Below are 17,057 nucleotides of genomic sequence, written 5' to 3'. Positions count from 1 at the left end.
AATCCTCCTGAAAATTAAATGTAATATGTTATTAATAAAAGAGGAATGAGACTTTTTAAATAAGTAATTTCTTCAAAAAATCACTTAGAAATTGTGAAATCAAATATACACTTAAGGAGTTCCTTCATGGCTCACCAGGTTAAGGATCTGGCATTGTCACTGCTATGGCTCAGGTCACTGCTGTGGTACAGGTTCAATCCCTGGCCCAGTAACTTTCGCATGCCCTGGGTGTGGCAAAAAAAAAACATACAATTGAAATGTTTAGTAGCAGAGTAGACATAAATAGAGAAAATAAGAGAACTAAAAGATAAATATGTAACAATTATCCAGAATTCAAAATAGATAAATAAAATATAAAATAATAATATGGTAGATTAAATAAAAAGTATGATGAGAAATAGGAGAGTATCTTCCCACAAGATTGTTATTAATTACAAATTAAAGTTATTCTTATTAATTATGCAGGGGGGAAAGAGTGATTTTTATGTCGGATAAACCTGGCAGGCAGCATTCTAACCATGTGGTTGAAGTCAATATTACCAGTAATAAAACAAATCAACACCATGTCTTCCAGATATGATGCACTAAAAAGGGCATATATTGCTTCTGTGGTAGGCTTGACAAAGATGCTTAACTTCAATCTACTCCAAAGAAAACATTAGACAAGTCAAAGCTGAGAAACACTTCACAAAATAATTGGCATGGATGCTTTCAAAGTGGCAAGGTCATGAAAGGTAAGAAAATCCAAGGAACTGTCAGACTAAAGGAGTCAGGGAGATGTGCCAATTTAATGTGGAATCCTAGATTAGATCTTGGACTAGAAAAAGAACATTAGTGGGAAAACTAATGAAATTCAAATAAGGTCTGTAGATTATCTAATTGTCTTCATCAATGTCAATTTCCTGGTTTTGAGAATTATGCTATGGTTACGAAATTAATTTAAAGAAAGCAGGATAAAGAGTATGCTAATATTCTATTACTATGTTTTGCAACTTGTCTGTACATCTAAAATTATATCAAGGTAAAAAAAAGTTTTAAATCACTTCAAACAGTGCCTAATACAGAGTAAGCATTCAATACATGGTTGTTGCTATTACAGTCATTTTTGGAAGTCACCTTTGAGAGCATTTCCTACATCCATGGTTCCTAACCTGTGCACTAACTTTCTGAAAATCCACTTCAAATATTGTCTTTAAATAGAATGTCTTCTCTATTCATGTACTGATATTTTTCAAAAGCATATAAAGTGCATTTGTGGACTAATAAAGACCAAATAGACTAAGACGATTACATGAGACAAAGAAGGTCATTACATAGTCATCAAGGGATTAATCCAAGAAGAAGATATAACAATTGTAAATCAATATGCACCCAACATAAGAGCACCTCAATATACAAGTCAACTGCTAATAGCCATAAAAGGAGAAATCAATAATAACACAATAACAGTGGGGGACTTGAAAACCCACTTATAGCAATGGACAGACCATCCAGAGAGAAAATCAACAAGGAAACACAGACCTTAAGTAACAAAATAGACCAGATGGACTTAATTGATATTTATAGAACACTCTATCCAAAAGCAGCAGGGTATACATTCTTCTCAAGCACACGTGGACCATTCTCTAGGATAGATCACATTTTGGGCCACAAATCAAGCTTTGGTAAATTTAAGAAAACTGAAATTATATCAAGTATCTTTTCTGACCACAATGCCATAAGAACAGAAATCAGCAAGAAGAATAACTCCAAAAAATGACAAATGTGTGGAAACTAAACAATATGTTACTAAACAACCAGTGGATCACTAAAGAAATCAAAGAAGAAATTAAAAAAATATCTAGAGAAACATGACAATGAAGGTACAACTATCCAAAACCTATGGGATGCAATGAAAGGAGTTCTAAGAGGATGTCTATCGCAATACAAGCCTACCTCAGGAAACAAGAAAAATCTCAAATAAACAACCTAACTTTACACCTAAACAACACTTTACAACTAGAGATAGAACAAACAAAACCCAAAATTACTAGAAGGAAATAAATCATAAAAATCAGAGCAGGAACAAATGAAATAAAGATAAAACTATAGGAAAGATCAATGGAACTAAGAGGTGGTTCTTTGAAAAGATCAACAAAATTTATAAATCTTTAGCCAGATTCATCAAGAAATAAAGGGTGAGCTCAAATCAATAAAATTAGAAATTAAAAAGGAGAAGTTACAACTGACACTACAGAAATGCAAAGGAACAGAACAGACTACTACAAGCAACTATATACCAATAAAATGGACAACCTATAAGAAATGGACAAATTCTTAGAAAGGTAGAATCTTCTAAGACTGGGCCAGGAAGAAACAGAAAAGATGAATGGACCAATCACACGTATTTAAATTGAAACTGTGATTTAAAAACTTCCAACAAACAAAAGTCCAGGACCAAATGGACCAATTTTCATAGGCAAATTCTACCCAACATTCAGAGAAGAGTTAATACCTATATTTCTGAAACTCTTCCCAAAAGTTTCAGAAAGTAAATGCTCCCAAACTCACTCTATGAGGCCACCATTCCCCTGATACCAAAACCAGAGAAAGAAACCTCCAAAAAAAAATTGCAGACCAATATCACCTATAACATAGATGTAAAAATCCTCAACAAAATACTAGCAAACAAGATCCAGCAATATATCTCATCTCAATAAATGCAGTAAAAACTTTGGGCAAAATATAACATCTATTTATGATTAAAAAAAAAAAAAGCCCTCCTGAAAGTGGGCATAGAGGGAATCTACCTCAACATAATAAAAGCCATGTATGACAAGCCCAAAGTTAACATTCTCAACGGTGAAAAACTGAAGGCATTTTACTAAGATCAGGAACAAGACCTTGATGTCCACTTTCACTACATTTATTCAACGAAGTTTTGGAAGTCCTAGCAATGGCAATCAGAGAAGACAAGGAAATAAAAGGATCCAAATTGGAAAAAAGTAAGCAAAACTATCACTGTTTGCAGATAACATGATACTATACCTAGAAAATCCTAAGGACATTACCAGAAAACTGTTAGAGCTCATCAATGAATTTGCTAAAGCTGCAGGATACAAAACTTATACAAAGAAACTGATTGCATTTCTACATACTGACAATGAAAGATGAGAACAAGAAATTCAGAAAACAATCCCATTTACCCATCAAAAAGAATAAAATGCCCAGGAATAAGCCAACCTAAGAGGACAAAAAACCTGTACTCTGTAAGATGCTGATGAAAGAAATCAAAGACAACACAAATAGATGGAAAGATATACCATGTTCTTGGGTTGAAAGACTCAATACTGTCAAAATGACTATACTACCCAAGGCAATCTATAGATTCAATGCAATCCCTATCAAATTACCAATGACATTCTTCACAGAACTAGAATAAAATATTTTAAAATCTCTATTTGGAGTTTTTATGTTTCCATACAAATTTAAAAAAAAATTTTTTTCTAGTTCTGGGATAAATCTCACCTGATCATGGTGTATGATCCTTTTAATACACAGTTGGTTTCAGTTTGCTAATATTTTGTTAAGAATTTTTGCATCTATGTTCATGGGTGATACTGGCCCCTAATTTTCTTTTTTCTTTTTTTTTTCTTTTTTTTTGGTATTTTTGTCTGGTTTTGGCATCCAGAGTGGCCTCATAGAATGAGTTTAGGAGTATTCCTCCCTCTGCAATTTTTTGGAAGAGTTTAAGAAGGACAGGTGTTAACTCTTCTCTGAATGTTGCACAGAATTTGCCTGTGAAGCCATCAGATCCTGGACTTTTATTTTTTAAAATTTGTATGGAAACACAAAAGACTCCAAATAGCCAAAGAAATATTGAAAAAGAAAAATGAAACTGGAGAAATAAGGTTCCCTGACTTCAGACTATACTACAAACCTACAGTAATCAAAATAGTGTGGTACTAGCACAAAAATTTTAAAATACAGATCAACGCAACAGAACAGAAAGCCCATAAAAAAATTCTAGCACCTGTGGTCAACTAATCTATGACAAAGGAGGTAAGACCATACGGTGGAGGAAAGACAGTCTCCTCAATAAGTGGTGCTGGGAAAACTGGACAGCTACATGTAAAAGAATGAAACTAGAACACTCTCTAAACACACTACTCAAAAATAAACTCAAAATGGATTGAAGACCTAAATATAAGATTGTATACTATAAAACTCCTAGAGGAAAATATAGGCAGAATACTTACTGACATAAACCATAACAGTATTTTCTCAAATCCACCTCCTAGAGCAATGAAAATAAAAACAGAAATATACAAATGGGACCTATTAAACTTAAAAGGTTTTGAACAGCAAAGGAAATCATAAACAAAACAAAAAGACAACCCACAAAATGGGAGACAATGTTTGCAAATGATGGGGCTGACAAAGCATTAATCCCCAAAATATACAAACAATTCATACAGCTCAATATAAAAAAGTAACCTCATCGATAAATGAGCACAAGTTCTAAACAGACATTTCTCCAAAGAAGACATAACGTATTGAAAACAAACAAACAAACAAAAAACATGGAAAGATGCTCAACTTGACTAATTATTAGAGAAATGCAAGAAAAAAATACAATGAGACATCATCTCACACCAGTCAGAATGGCCATCATCAAAAAAGCCTATAAAGGAGTTCCTGTCGTGGCGCAGTGGTTAACGAATCTGACTAGGAACCATGAGGTTGCGGGTTTGATCCCTGCCCTTGCTCAGTGGGTTAACGATCCGGCGTTGCCATGAACCCTGGTATAGGTTGCAGACGCGGCTCAGATCTTGCGTTGCTGTGGCTCTGGGGTAGGCTGGCAGCTACAGCTCCGATTCAACCCCTAGCCTGGGAACCTCCATATGCCGCTGGAGCAGCCCAAGAAATGGCAAAAAGACAAAAAAAAAAAAAAAAAAAAAAAGAAAGAAAGCCTATAAAAATAAGTGCTGAAAAGGGTGTGGAGAAAAGGTATCCCTCATACACTGTTTTTTTTTTTTTTTTTTGTCTTTTGTCTTTTTGTTGTTGTTGCTATTTCTTGGGCCGCTCCCGCGGCATATGGAGGTTCCCAGGCTAGGGGTTGAATCGGAGCTGTAGCCACCGGCCTACGCCAGAGCCACAGCAACGCGGGATCCGAGCCGCGTCTGCAACCTACACCACAGCTCACGGCAACGCCAGATCGTTAACCCACTGAGCAAGGGCAGGGACCGAACCCGCAACCTCATGGTTCCTAGTCGGATTCGTTAACCACTGCGCCACGACGGGAACTCCCCCTCATACATTGTTGATGGGAATGGAAATTGGCACAACCACTATGGAAAACAGAGGAAAGTTCCTCAAAAAAAACAAAAAAATAGAACTACCAAATAATCCAGCAATCCCACTGGCATTTATCTGGAGAAAACTGTTATTCAAAAATATACATGCACCCCAATGTTCACTGTAGCACTATTTATAACAGCCAAGACATAGAAGCAACCTAAATGCCCATCAACAGAGAAATGGATAAAGATGTAATACAGATATGCAATGGAATATTACAAAGCCACAAAAAAGAATGAAATAATGCCATTTGCAGTAACATGTATGGACCTAGAGATTATCATACTAAGTGAAGTCAGTGAAAGATAAACATTATATGATATCACTTATATGTGGACTCTTATAAAGGATATAAATGAACTTATTTACAGAATAGAAACAGACTCACAGACTTGGAAAACAAACTTAAGGTTACAAATTGGGACAGGTGGTGCGGGGAGGGATGGACTGGGAGTTTAGGATTGGCATATTCACATTGTGGTATAAGGAATGATTTGCCAACAAAGACCTGTGTACAGTAGGAGGAACTCTATGCAACATTCTGTGATTGTCTAGGTGGAGAAAGAATCTGAAAAAAAAATGGATTTGTGTACATATATAACTGACTCACTTTGTTGTACAGCAGAAATTATCACAACTTTGTAAATCAACTATAATTTAATAAAACTCTAAAAATGAAAAAAGCATATAAGTGCATATAAAATCTAGAATGAAGGAGTTGGAAGAAGAGGGCTAGCTACCTTGAGAAGACATGAGACCTTCCACAGCAGGATACAGACAGCCCAAAGCAACCCTGATGGAAGAGAACTAGAATTAATACTGCAAAAAAAAAAATCACCCTTTTTAAAAAATATGGAAGTTGATACAAGTCACCTGCTATTTATTATTCTGAAAACTTTTAGCAAGTAACAAATAGATGTTAAAGTCTTTAATTTGATGAAGATACCTATCAGTATCATGCAAGATAAGATTCTTCATTGTCACTGATATTACTCAACATAGATCCCAAAAAGAAAAACTGCAAGAAAAAGAAATTAAAGTTACTTTAAAAATTGGAAAGAAAATAAAACTGTTACCCAGATGAGATTATATACCTAGAAAAATTGACAAAAATCAATTGAGGGAATTACCATGGAGGTTCAGCAGGTTAAGAACCCAACACAGTCTCCATGAGGATGCAGGTTCAATCCCTGGCATTGCTGAGTGGGTTAAGGATCTGACACTGCTACAAGCTATGGCATGGGTCACAGATGGGGCTCAGATCCCATGTTGCTGTGACTGTGGCATAGGCCTGCAGCTACAGTTCTGACTTGACCCCTAGCCTGTGAATTTCCATATGCCACAGGTGCATCTGTAAAATGAAAAAAAAAAATCAACTGAAAAGTAATTGGAATTCATTAGAGAGTTTAGCAAAGTACCCTTATCACTACACAAAAGTCAATGACTTCTCTATAAACTAGAATTTATCGATTAAAAATATTTTAGAAAGATCTTTTTCGTGATAGAAACAAAAGCTACCTATAAACAAATCTAACAAAAATATGCAAAACATTTTTGATTTAAAAAAACCATAAACCTTACTGAAAGACACTTTTAAAGACATGAATAGAGAGACCAATCATGTTTATGGATAGAGGTATTTAACATTACATTCATCTCCCCCCCCAAAACAATCTACATATTTAATTCAAAGTCAGAATCTCAATGTGACTGTATCATTCAGGGTCCCAGTAGCAAGAGACTGACAGTACACTTAGATAAGGATAATTTTGGAAGGTTTTAATAAAGGGGCAATTTACATGCCTCCTATTGACATGATATAGACAGGGTCTAGGGAAATCACAAGGAAAAGTGCCATCCCTACCCCAGAACAAGCAACAAGGGGTCTGTTGAGCCATAGGAAGATAATCTAGAATCCAAAATCTAGAATGAAAGAGTTGGAAGAAGAGGGCTAGCTACCTTGAGAAGACATGAGACCTTCCACAGCAGGATACAGACAGTCCAAAGCAACCCTGTTGGAAGAGAGCTAGAATTAATACTGCAACCCTATCCTGTTCACTTTCTCCATCTGTTACTGGAGATCCCCCACTGGCCAAATCCACCTAGAAGCCCAGTTGTAGGAGTGCCCTTTGATGTAGTCTATATATTTGATACAGCTTCTAGCGAAAAAGGCAGGGTTTAAAAGGGGGGACAGGGGAAAGAAAATGGATCTGGAGAAGTAAATATAACCTATCTGTCACTGTAAGGAATAGATCAGTGGAACAAACAGAGGATCAGAAATAGACCTTTGTATATATGGGAGTTTGATAAATGATAGAGCATTCTAATCAGAAGAGGAAAGATGGATTACTGGAAAAAAAAATGGTGTTAGAGCAGGAGGCTTTCTTTGGGGAGGGAAAACAGATACTTATACTGTAATAAATATAGCTTCTGGATGGAATAAATATCTAAATGTAAAACAGAAAGCTATAAAAGAAATAGAAGAAAATATAATATTTTGATGTCCTTGGGGGTGAGGATGCAAAAAGTAAAAATACAGAGATAAATAAATCTGACTTTTCAAATGCTATATACTAAATATAGCATTAAATAATTATTAAAAAAAAAAAACAGATAAAGGAGTTCCCATCATTGTGCAGTGGAAACAAATCCAACTAGGAACCATGAGGTTGCGGGTTCGATCCCTGCCCTTGTTCAGTGGGTTCAGGATCCCACATTGCCGTGAGCTGTGGTGTAGATCCCAGATTCAGCTGGGATCTTGTGTTGCTGTGGCTGTGGTGTAGGCCAACAGCTGTAGCTCCGATTAGAGCCTTAGCCTGGGAAATTCCATATGCCATGGGTGCAGCCCTAAAAAGAAAAAAAAAAAGATAAAGCATTTATAAATACTAAGAAGGGCTAGTATCCAGAATATTCAAAGACAATGAATCAATAAGAAAAAGACAAACAGCACAGTTAAATGAAATGGTCTGAGGATATGAACAAACAGTTCATAGGACATTTACAAATTTAAAGTAAATAAACAGAAAATGTGTAATCCTGCTAATAGACATGAAAATATAAACTTAAATGATACTATTTTCCACTCATCAGATGATCCAAACATTAAGTAGTATAATATCAGGTGGGGGAAGAACATGGGAAACAGGTACTATCTTGCATCACTAGTAGGAGTAAAAATCAACACATCCACATTGAAGGTCAACTGACAGTATCTGTTAAACCTAAAAACATACCTATCTGCTGACCCTTCTTATTCCATTATTTGTCCCAGACATTATTTGTTAGATCCGTTTTTGTAAGGAACACTTAAAAAACTCTTACCAAAAACAGAAGTACAGGAGTTCCCGTCGTGGCACAGTGGTTAATGAATCCGACTAGGACCTATGAGGTTGCAAGTTCAATCCCTGCCCTTGCTCAATGGGTTAAGGATCCAGCGTTGCTGTGAGCTGTAGTATAGGTGGCAGACGCGGCTCGGATCCCACGTTGCTGTGGCTCTGGCATAGGCTGGCAGCTACGGCTTCGATCTGACCCCTAGCCTGGGAACCTCCATATGCCGAGGGAGCGGCCCTAGAAAAGGCAAAAAGACAAAAAAGAAAAAAGTACAAAGATGTACCTCACGGCATTGTTGTATAAGCAAATATACAACAATGGAGACAAACTTAACCATATATACATCTATCAATAGGAGAATGATCAGAAAACCAGTAACTCATTCATACTGGAACACTGCACCAGTTAAAAGGAATGACCTAGTTCTGTATGTGACAACATATACAGATTTTAAGATATATTGTTGAGTTTAAAAAGAGCAAGTTACAGAACAATGAAAATACTATATTATACAATACACACACAAGGAAATGTTTGTGGAGAATACAAACCAAACCTAAAATGACATACAACACTGTTTTAAACAATGAAAGACAAACTGAAGTCTGCTGGGGAATTCAAGGTAAATTTCTTTCTCATATCATTGGCACTATCACTTCCTCCTGACTCTTCCCTTTTCCTTAGCTTCAAAGGAAGCTAGAAAATGCAGTTTTTAGCTGGGCAAACTGCTGTTAGGAGGAATGTCACAGTGTTCCTCAGGCATCTGCAGCCCCAAGAGGCTGAAACCTACTCCTCACCTGCCTCCCTTACAATGCTCCTCTCCTGTGCTCTCCATCAACACCATCTATAATCCCTCATTCAGAGCTTCATCACTATTTCTCCTCAAATCTCACATGAGAAGTGTCTTTCTAAACACACTTCATACTTATCTACTTCCCTCCGTAACCCCAGGCCCATCATCTTTTTCATGGACTTCTGCCAGATTTCTCTATGCCTCCTTGCCCTTCTATTTCATTTTATTTTATTTTATGTTATCTTATCTTACTTTATTTTATTTTATTTTATTTATTTATTTTTAGGGCCGCACTTGCAGCACACGGAAGTTCCCAGGCTACCAGGCTAAGGGACATATCAGAGCCAGAGCTGCCAGCCTACACCATAGCCACAGCAACATGGGACCCAAGCCACGTCTGCAACCTATACCGCAGCTCACGGCAACGCCAGATCCTTAACCCACTGAGCGAGACATCCTCATGGTTCCTAGTTGGGTTTGTTAACCACTGAGCCACAGAGAGAACTCCCCTCCTTGCCCTTCTAACCTAGACTTTGCAATCAGTCAGCATGATTTTTCTAAAATGCAAAACAGATCAAGAAATGCTCTTCCATTGTCTTTAGGAGAAAGTGCCAATTTCTTATCATGGTTCATAAGACCTTCAAGATGTGGCCCAACTCTCTCTCTAGCTGCACTTATTTTCACTTTTCCTTTCTCATTCTTCAACCATTCTCAACTTCTTTTTCATTCCTCTAATGAGCAACATTTTTTCCTGAATTCAAATACCTTTCTAGATCTTTTTCCCCTCTGCCTCGAATATTCCATTCATATCCACTACGTCAAAACAGAATTTAGAACATCTTCGGGGCTCAACCCAGAATTACTTCCTAATTCTCCTCTCCTATGAGAGGATGATAATATCATTAGTTATGTATGCTACAGTAACAAACAACTACAAAAACCTCAGTGGCTTAAAACAACTAGCACTTAACTTTTTTCCCATGTTACATGCCAGTGGCTTCACATCAGCTCTGTTCCATGGGTCTTCTAATTTTAGGACCCAAGCTGACGGAGCTGTCCCAATCTATGACATGACATTCTTTTGGTGGAAACATGAGATGCCCCTAAAAACTTTGACTCAGTCATGGTGCACATTAAATCCCCTCACATCTGCTGACCAAAGCATGTCACATGGCCAAGTTTACTATTATTGGACTGAGACGTATACTCCTTCCACAGTGAGATACTGTAAGTCACGTGGAAATGGGAAAAGGATGTTTAATCCTCTTACTGGGAAGGGAGGAGAAAATATTGAAGCTAATTATACAATTTACTACAATGATAATAATAGTGATAACAGTCATTTACTGAGTGTTTACTGGCTTCACACTAAATGTATTAATATAAATTTTTTCTTGTAGCTGCATAACAATAGTAGGTGTTTATCTTATCACTGCCCCACTGTACAGATGAGAAATCTGAGGTGACAGCAGTTAAGGGTACCTACTCATGTCACACAATGAGTGGTGAAAGCCTGCATTTAAAACCAATTCCAGGAGTTCCCGTCATGGCACAGCGGAAATGAATCTGACTAGGAACCATGAGGTTGCAGGTTCCATCCTTCCCTGGCCTTGCTCAGTGGGTTAAGGATCCAGTGTTGCTGTGAGCTGTGGTGTAGGTCGCAGACGTGGCTCAGATCTGGCATTGCTGTGGCTCTGGTGTAGGTCAGCGGCTACAGCTCCGATTAGACCCCTGGCCTGGGAACCTCCATGTGTCTGGGTTGTGGCCCTAAAAAGACAAAAAAGACCAAAAAAAAAAAAAAAAAAAAAAAATTCCAGTTCTGTCTGATCAGAATCCATACTTTATTATTTTTTTTTATTGTCTTTTTGCTATTTATTGGGCCGCTCCCGCAGCATATGGAGGTTCCCAGGCTAGGGGTTAAATCGGAGCTGTAGCTGCCGGCCTGCGCCAGAGCCACAGCAATGCCAGATCTGAGCCGCATGTCTTCGACCTACATACACCACAGCTCACGGCAACGCTGGATCGTTAACCCACTGAGCAAGGTCAGGGATCGAACCCGCAACCTCATGGTTTCTAGTCGGATTCGTTAACCACTGCGCCACGACGGGAACTCCAGAATCCATACTTTAAATCACAACACTATGCTTCTCTCATAGCCCCAGCTCCCCCAACCAAGCTTAGCACTTACCATTCAATTATTTCCTGGTTATCTTCCAAAAGAAGAAGGTAACTAACTAGCACAGAGCCTGGCATACAGTAGGGCTCAATCAACCTTTGTAGAGTAAATAAATAAATTTCTGCACCTCCTTTCCCTGTCCTTCACTTAGCTAACTTCTGCTCAAAGTTTCAGTTTCAATTAAGGTGTGAATTCCTTCCAAAAGCTTCCTCTGACCATACAAGCTGAGTTAACGATTCCTCTTTTGTGCTCCCATAGGGATTTATACATAGAGCTATGCTTGTTCTTACCATAACGACTGTAATGAGCTTTGTGACTCTCAAGATGAGGGAAGAGTTCCTGCTGTGGTACAGTGGGTTAAGGATCTGGCATGGTCTCTGTGGCAGCACAGGTTAATCCCTGGCCTGGGAACTTCCATATGCCACGGGTGCAGCCACAAAACAAAACAAAAAAGAAAAAGAATCAGGGATTGTATCCCATTCATCTTTGTCTTCATAGTTCCTATAAAAGCACTAATCACAAGAGCTCAATAAATGTTTGATGAATGAATGAATACAGGAAGACATGAAAGAATAAATGATGAGTATATACCAAGACCACTTCGTGGTGCTCATACCCAGATCAGGCCTAACGAAGACGCTGACATGTCATTTTCAAAGCAGAACTCTGTATCCTCTACCCTCTCTTACTCCCTCTCACTCAGAACCTACTGCTTCCTATTAGTCCTCAAAGATACAACACTATCTTCCAAATCTCCTGCCCTCTCTAGGTGTTGGGACATGGGGCTTTTTTCTTAGTTGAGTATTCCAGGCAGAAGCGAGAGAGACTGGTGGAGGAGAGGTGGAAACTTCTCAATGGCTGCCTAATCTGTGTAAGCATATCCCCACAACAAGCAAAGTCTTCCTTCCCTCAAACTCATTCCAAAAGGCACAGATCTGAGGAAGGACTTAACTACGGCCGCCCTCATTCAGGACTACAAGAGAGGCCTTTGAGATGCTCAGGGGAGAATAAGAACACCAGAAGACGGTCTGTGAAATGCTTCAGGCAGGCTCTTGACTTGACCTTGTGCTCCAGGCAAGTTGGGAAAAGGGCAGTCAGGACAGTCTAAGGGAAAATTGGGGGCCACGTTATTTTCTGGAACACTCATGGCTCCGCACGTCAGAAACCTTCTCTCTCTTCCTCCATTCTTCTTTCCTTCTTGCCCATGGTTGGTACCCCTGAACAGGGTTATTATACTCTCCAGACGAAATGTGGAGAGTATAATATTCACTCACTCTCTTAAGGGCCTACTCTGTGCACCAGACAGCTTCTTCCCCGCCATCAATTCTGAGCCCTTAAACAGCCCTTCTAGTCTGATTACTTGTGTCTTGTCTTGCTCCCTGGGACACAAGTAATCAGACTAGAAGCATAAAATAAGTACAGATTGTAGGGTCAAAGACAAATGTAAACATGATGCTTAAATAGAAAGTGATAGGTCATGGAGCATCTGCTTACATTGGAATGCTGAGAGAAGAATGTTTGAAGATCACGATGTTTAAGCTAAAACCTGAAGAGAAGGAGCCAACCACATCAAGACAGTAGAAGAACATACATTCAAGTAAAGAGAACAACGCATACAAAAGTGTGACAAAGTTTGTTGTGCTCCACAAACCAAAAGAAAGCATGTAGTTGCAGGGAAATGTAGTATGAGATGAGCCTAGAGGGGTGGTCCCGAAGGGCCTTACGGGGTTTCAATATGGGGAAGACTGTCTGCATTCCATTTTAAGAACTTCATCTGATTGCTCTTATAATAATAATACAAGGAGGAGACCATTGTATTATTCAGAAGATAGATAATGGTGGGGGCCTAAACTCGAGAAGGGACCATGTAGGTAGAGAAATAGATTTTATATATAATACATCTTAAGACATGTTTCACATGTGTCTGGAGACATCCAGGTAAAGTTGTCAGGTAGGCAGGTGGAGCTTAGAGGAGAGCTCCACCCTAAAGGCATAATTTGAGAGTTGCCATCATACAGATGAGGTTTTAAACTGAGGATGATATCCCCCAGGGAGGGAGAGCGTAGGATCAAGCCTTGAGCATATCAATATTAAGAAGTCAGGAGGAGAAGGAGCTAGTGAGGGAGGTTTAGAAGGATGGACAGGGATGTAGGAGGGAAATCAGGAGACTCTCATACTATAGACACCAGGATTAAGAGGTTTTAAGAACAAATGACTGATAAAAATTAATATCTCTGTTTTTGTGACAGCTGAAACAAAACATGTTCTAAATAAATGTTATTTTTTTCTTTTTTTCCCTAATCTTAGAAATTTATGTGTTAATGAAGTTAAACCTTTACATCAAAAAAATTGTTCTCTATTTGTGAGATTTTAAGTATTTCGCATACACAGGGATGCTTAGAGAAAGAGGGAATAGTGATAATGAAAGTACATCATATGTAAAGACATATATTCTTTGTTTATAAGTAAAATTTCTGTTGCTGAGATTCTCCTTAGAAACCATCTAGTGCCTTGCCTTATACAGTAGGCCATTCTGGTTACATTAATAATGAGTATTACATGGAAAAGTCACCCAGGGGCTAATAATGTAGCAATCACCAGTCACTCTGGAGGTGGGAGCTTGCCACCTGAGATTTAACAAACCCTCCAGGTTAGTCTGCTACACTTTGAAACAACTGTTTCACGAGAGCCTTTTGGCCTGTTATTCCATTCCTAGCTAACTGGTAATGCAGTGGGCACCCTGTAATAAATAAATCAAACCTAGTGTTGATAATCAGGCACAGCCTGGCAAGTCTTACCAACCAATGGTGAGAGAACAAAGGGAGCCATGCTAGGACTTATCCCAAGACTTCTGGAGGGAACCTAGAAGCAGGAGAGCAGCCAAGGGCCCTGACTTGGTTGGACCATAGTCCCTGGGTTATAATCCCTTCTCCAGGATTCTCTATCTCAGCAATGCTGCTATCCCAGGGATTATGGTCAAATGGAAATGCATTAAATTATAAATCACCTTTCCTACCCAGACCAAGTGAAGACCTGGAAGAATTCATTAAAGTCTAATGGCACCTGTCATTGCTGCAAACCCCACTCGAGTTAGGCCACAGAACACCCTGAATATGGCCACTTCATAATGAGCTCCTCCAGGGTTAGCGAAAAGTAGGAAAGAGTGAGGCAGCTACTTAGAGCAAAGTGTTTCCAAGAATAGTAAAGATGCTGGGCTGGAAACCTCATCCTAGCTCTGCCACTAACTCACTGCATGTCCATGAGCAAACTGCTTGCATGCTGGCTCCCATCTCCTCAACTAGGAAATAAAGTGTTTCCAGCACCATTCAAGCTTTAGCATGCATGAAAAGTCACCTCATAAAGGAACCAGATATCCCAATGTTCCCATGACTGAGGGAGCCTCTGGAACACTGGAGTTCCAGTACTAAAACCAAGAAAGTCCCAGGAAAACCAGGATGAGTTGGTCACCCTACACCTGGAAAGCTTGTTAAAATAGTGCTAGACATCACCTGAGAGATCTGTGTTTCTAGTAAGCTCCCCGAATGCACTGTTCCTGACTAGATGTTGTGATGGCTCCTAAATGCTTTTCTACAGACCAGCTACATTAGACATAATCTGAGGAGTTTGTTACAAATAGATTCCAGGGCTCTAGCACCAGAGATTCTTTTTCTGTGGGGTTGGAATTGGTGATCTTTAAAAAGTTTCTTGGGTAATGCCCTGCAGAGACTGAGAACCAATGAACTAGATGGTCTCGGGTTTCTTGAAATGTACATATTTCATTGCATTTATAATATGTCCATCCCCATTTAGTAAAAGCTCCCCACAAGCTGAGGGACAGCCCCCAAGTCACTTCCCCATGCTTGGATCAATCATGCCAGGCATCAGCCATTTCCATTTTTGCTGTGAGCAAATGCATCTGTTAGAAATAGCACAGGGCTCCCTGGGAGATGGGAGTGCACATTCAGAGTCGGCAAACCCAGGCGCTTACTCACTGATGCAGTTCTCACTTGCCTTGGGAGAGACTCAAGTCTGCGTCAAGGAGTTCCAGTGAACTGCCCGGATATGAGCCAGTCACTAGGGCCTCAATGGGGATGAGTGTGCCCTGGTCTGCATGTGTCATGCCAGGTGAAGTCAGTCAGGCAGAGAGGGAGCAATCAGTGCTTCCTGTACTCAGGGCTTGGCGTTCCTGTTGACAGTCATGACCCAGCAGACTACAAACAACCTGCAATGGGACATAACTGAAGCATCCAATCAAGATGGAGCATGATGTCCCACCCCAGATCTATGGCAGTGACAACCCAGACTCTGAGGCTGCAGCTGAGATTAAGGGCTCTGAATAGGGTAGTGCTGCCACCTCCTGGCCCTGGCTCAGACTGAGCCATGGTAGTCTTTTCTTGAATCTGGGATCTCAAATCAGGAATTCTGGAGGGTTTGATCCAGAAAAGACTCCAGAAATCATCCAATCCCTTCTCCCACTGTGCAAAAGAGGAAATTGAGCCCCTTAGATGCTGATAAGTTCCCCACCCGACTCCCACCCAAGTGTGTGTATGTAGCAGAGCCAGAGTCAAGTCCAGCCTGGTGCTTTCCCAGCACCTGGCTATTTTCCCTGCTTCTTTAAGCCAAACCACTATATCCAATAACCTCGCCTGCAGAGGTAAGTGGGGTCTGTAGAGGGATCTTAGGTAGAAAAGAGGCTTGGTTGCTCTTCAGTACTGTACTCATCTGCCTAAATTAACTCTCTGATGGAGATAAGTAGAGACAATAGCCAGGAAAGAGTGCTTGTTGCTTCCCAGAGGCCAGAAGAGAATGCTCCACAAATGCATATTTTCAAATAGTACTCTCCAAATTAAATAATTATATGGAAAAAGGTCTCTATTTTTCCTGATGCCAGACCATGCAGACTTTACAGTTAATTTGTTCTTTTTCTTTAAAAGTTGTTTGAGGGAGTTCCCATTGGCTCAGCAGTAAGAAACCCAACTCGCATCCATGAGGATACAGGTTCAATCCCTGGCCTTGCTCAGTGGGTTAAGGATCCAGCGTTGCCATAAGCTGTGGTGTAGGTTGCAAACATGTCTTGGATCCAGCATTGCTGTGGCTGTGGTCTAGGCCAGGAGCCATAGCTCCTATTTGACCTGGGAACTTCCATGGGTGTGACTCTAAACAAAAAAAAAAGGAAAAAAAAATTTGTTTTGGGTGTGGACAAGATGGCAGACAAGGAAGACCGTGAGCTCACCTCCTCCTGCAGGCACACAGGCACACCAAACTACAGCTGTATACAGAGCAACTTTAATGAGAATGGATATGAAGCCTGGCAGAAAAGATTTCCGCAATTGAATATATAAAGAAGGAACCAAAATGAGATGGTAGGAGAGGCAGAGATGTGGGAAAATCAAGACTCACACTCCCTGGTAAGTGATC

The 17,057-nt window shown here is 39.5% G+C and overlaps 1 protein-coding gene across 1 annotated transcript in view; it reads right to left on the bottom strand.

Annotated features, from left to right (window-relative positions):
• Window positions 1–17,057, bottom strand: part of ALK (ALK receptor tyrosine kinase) — an 805,341-nt gene that overhangs the window by 778,432 nt on the left and 9,852 nt on the right. Inside the window, exons 2-3 of the mRNA XM_085019699.1 lie at window positions 7,300–7,352; window positions 6,081–6,133 (exon numbers count right to left, since the gene is read on the bottom strand). The gene's annotated coding sequence lies outside the window, so the exon portion shown is untranslated. The remainder of the gene's footprint in view (window positions 1–6,080; window positions 6,134–7,299; window positions 7,353–17,057) is intronic.

This window comes from Sus scrofa, chromosome 3 (genome assembly GCF_054392235.1).
Source record: "Sus scrofa isolate SSC_HxYL_T2T_F1_AM1 chromosome 3, Sscrofa_HxYL_maternal_Yorkshire_Landrace_v2.0, whole genome shotgun sequence".
In the NCBI taxonomy this organism is placed as follows: domain Eukaryota; kingdom Metazoa; phylum Chordata; class Mammalia; order Artiodactyla; family Suidae; genus Sus; species Sus scrofa.
This window is presented reverse-complemented; position numbering and strand designations above follow the sequence as displayed.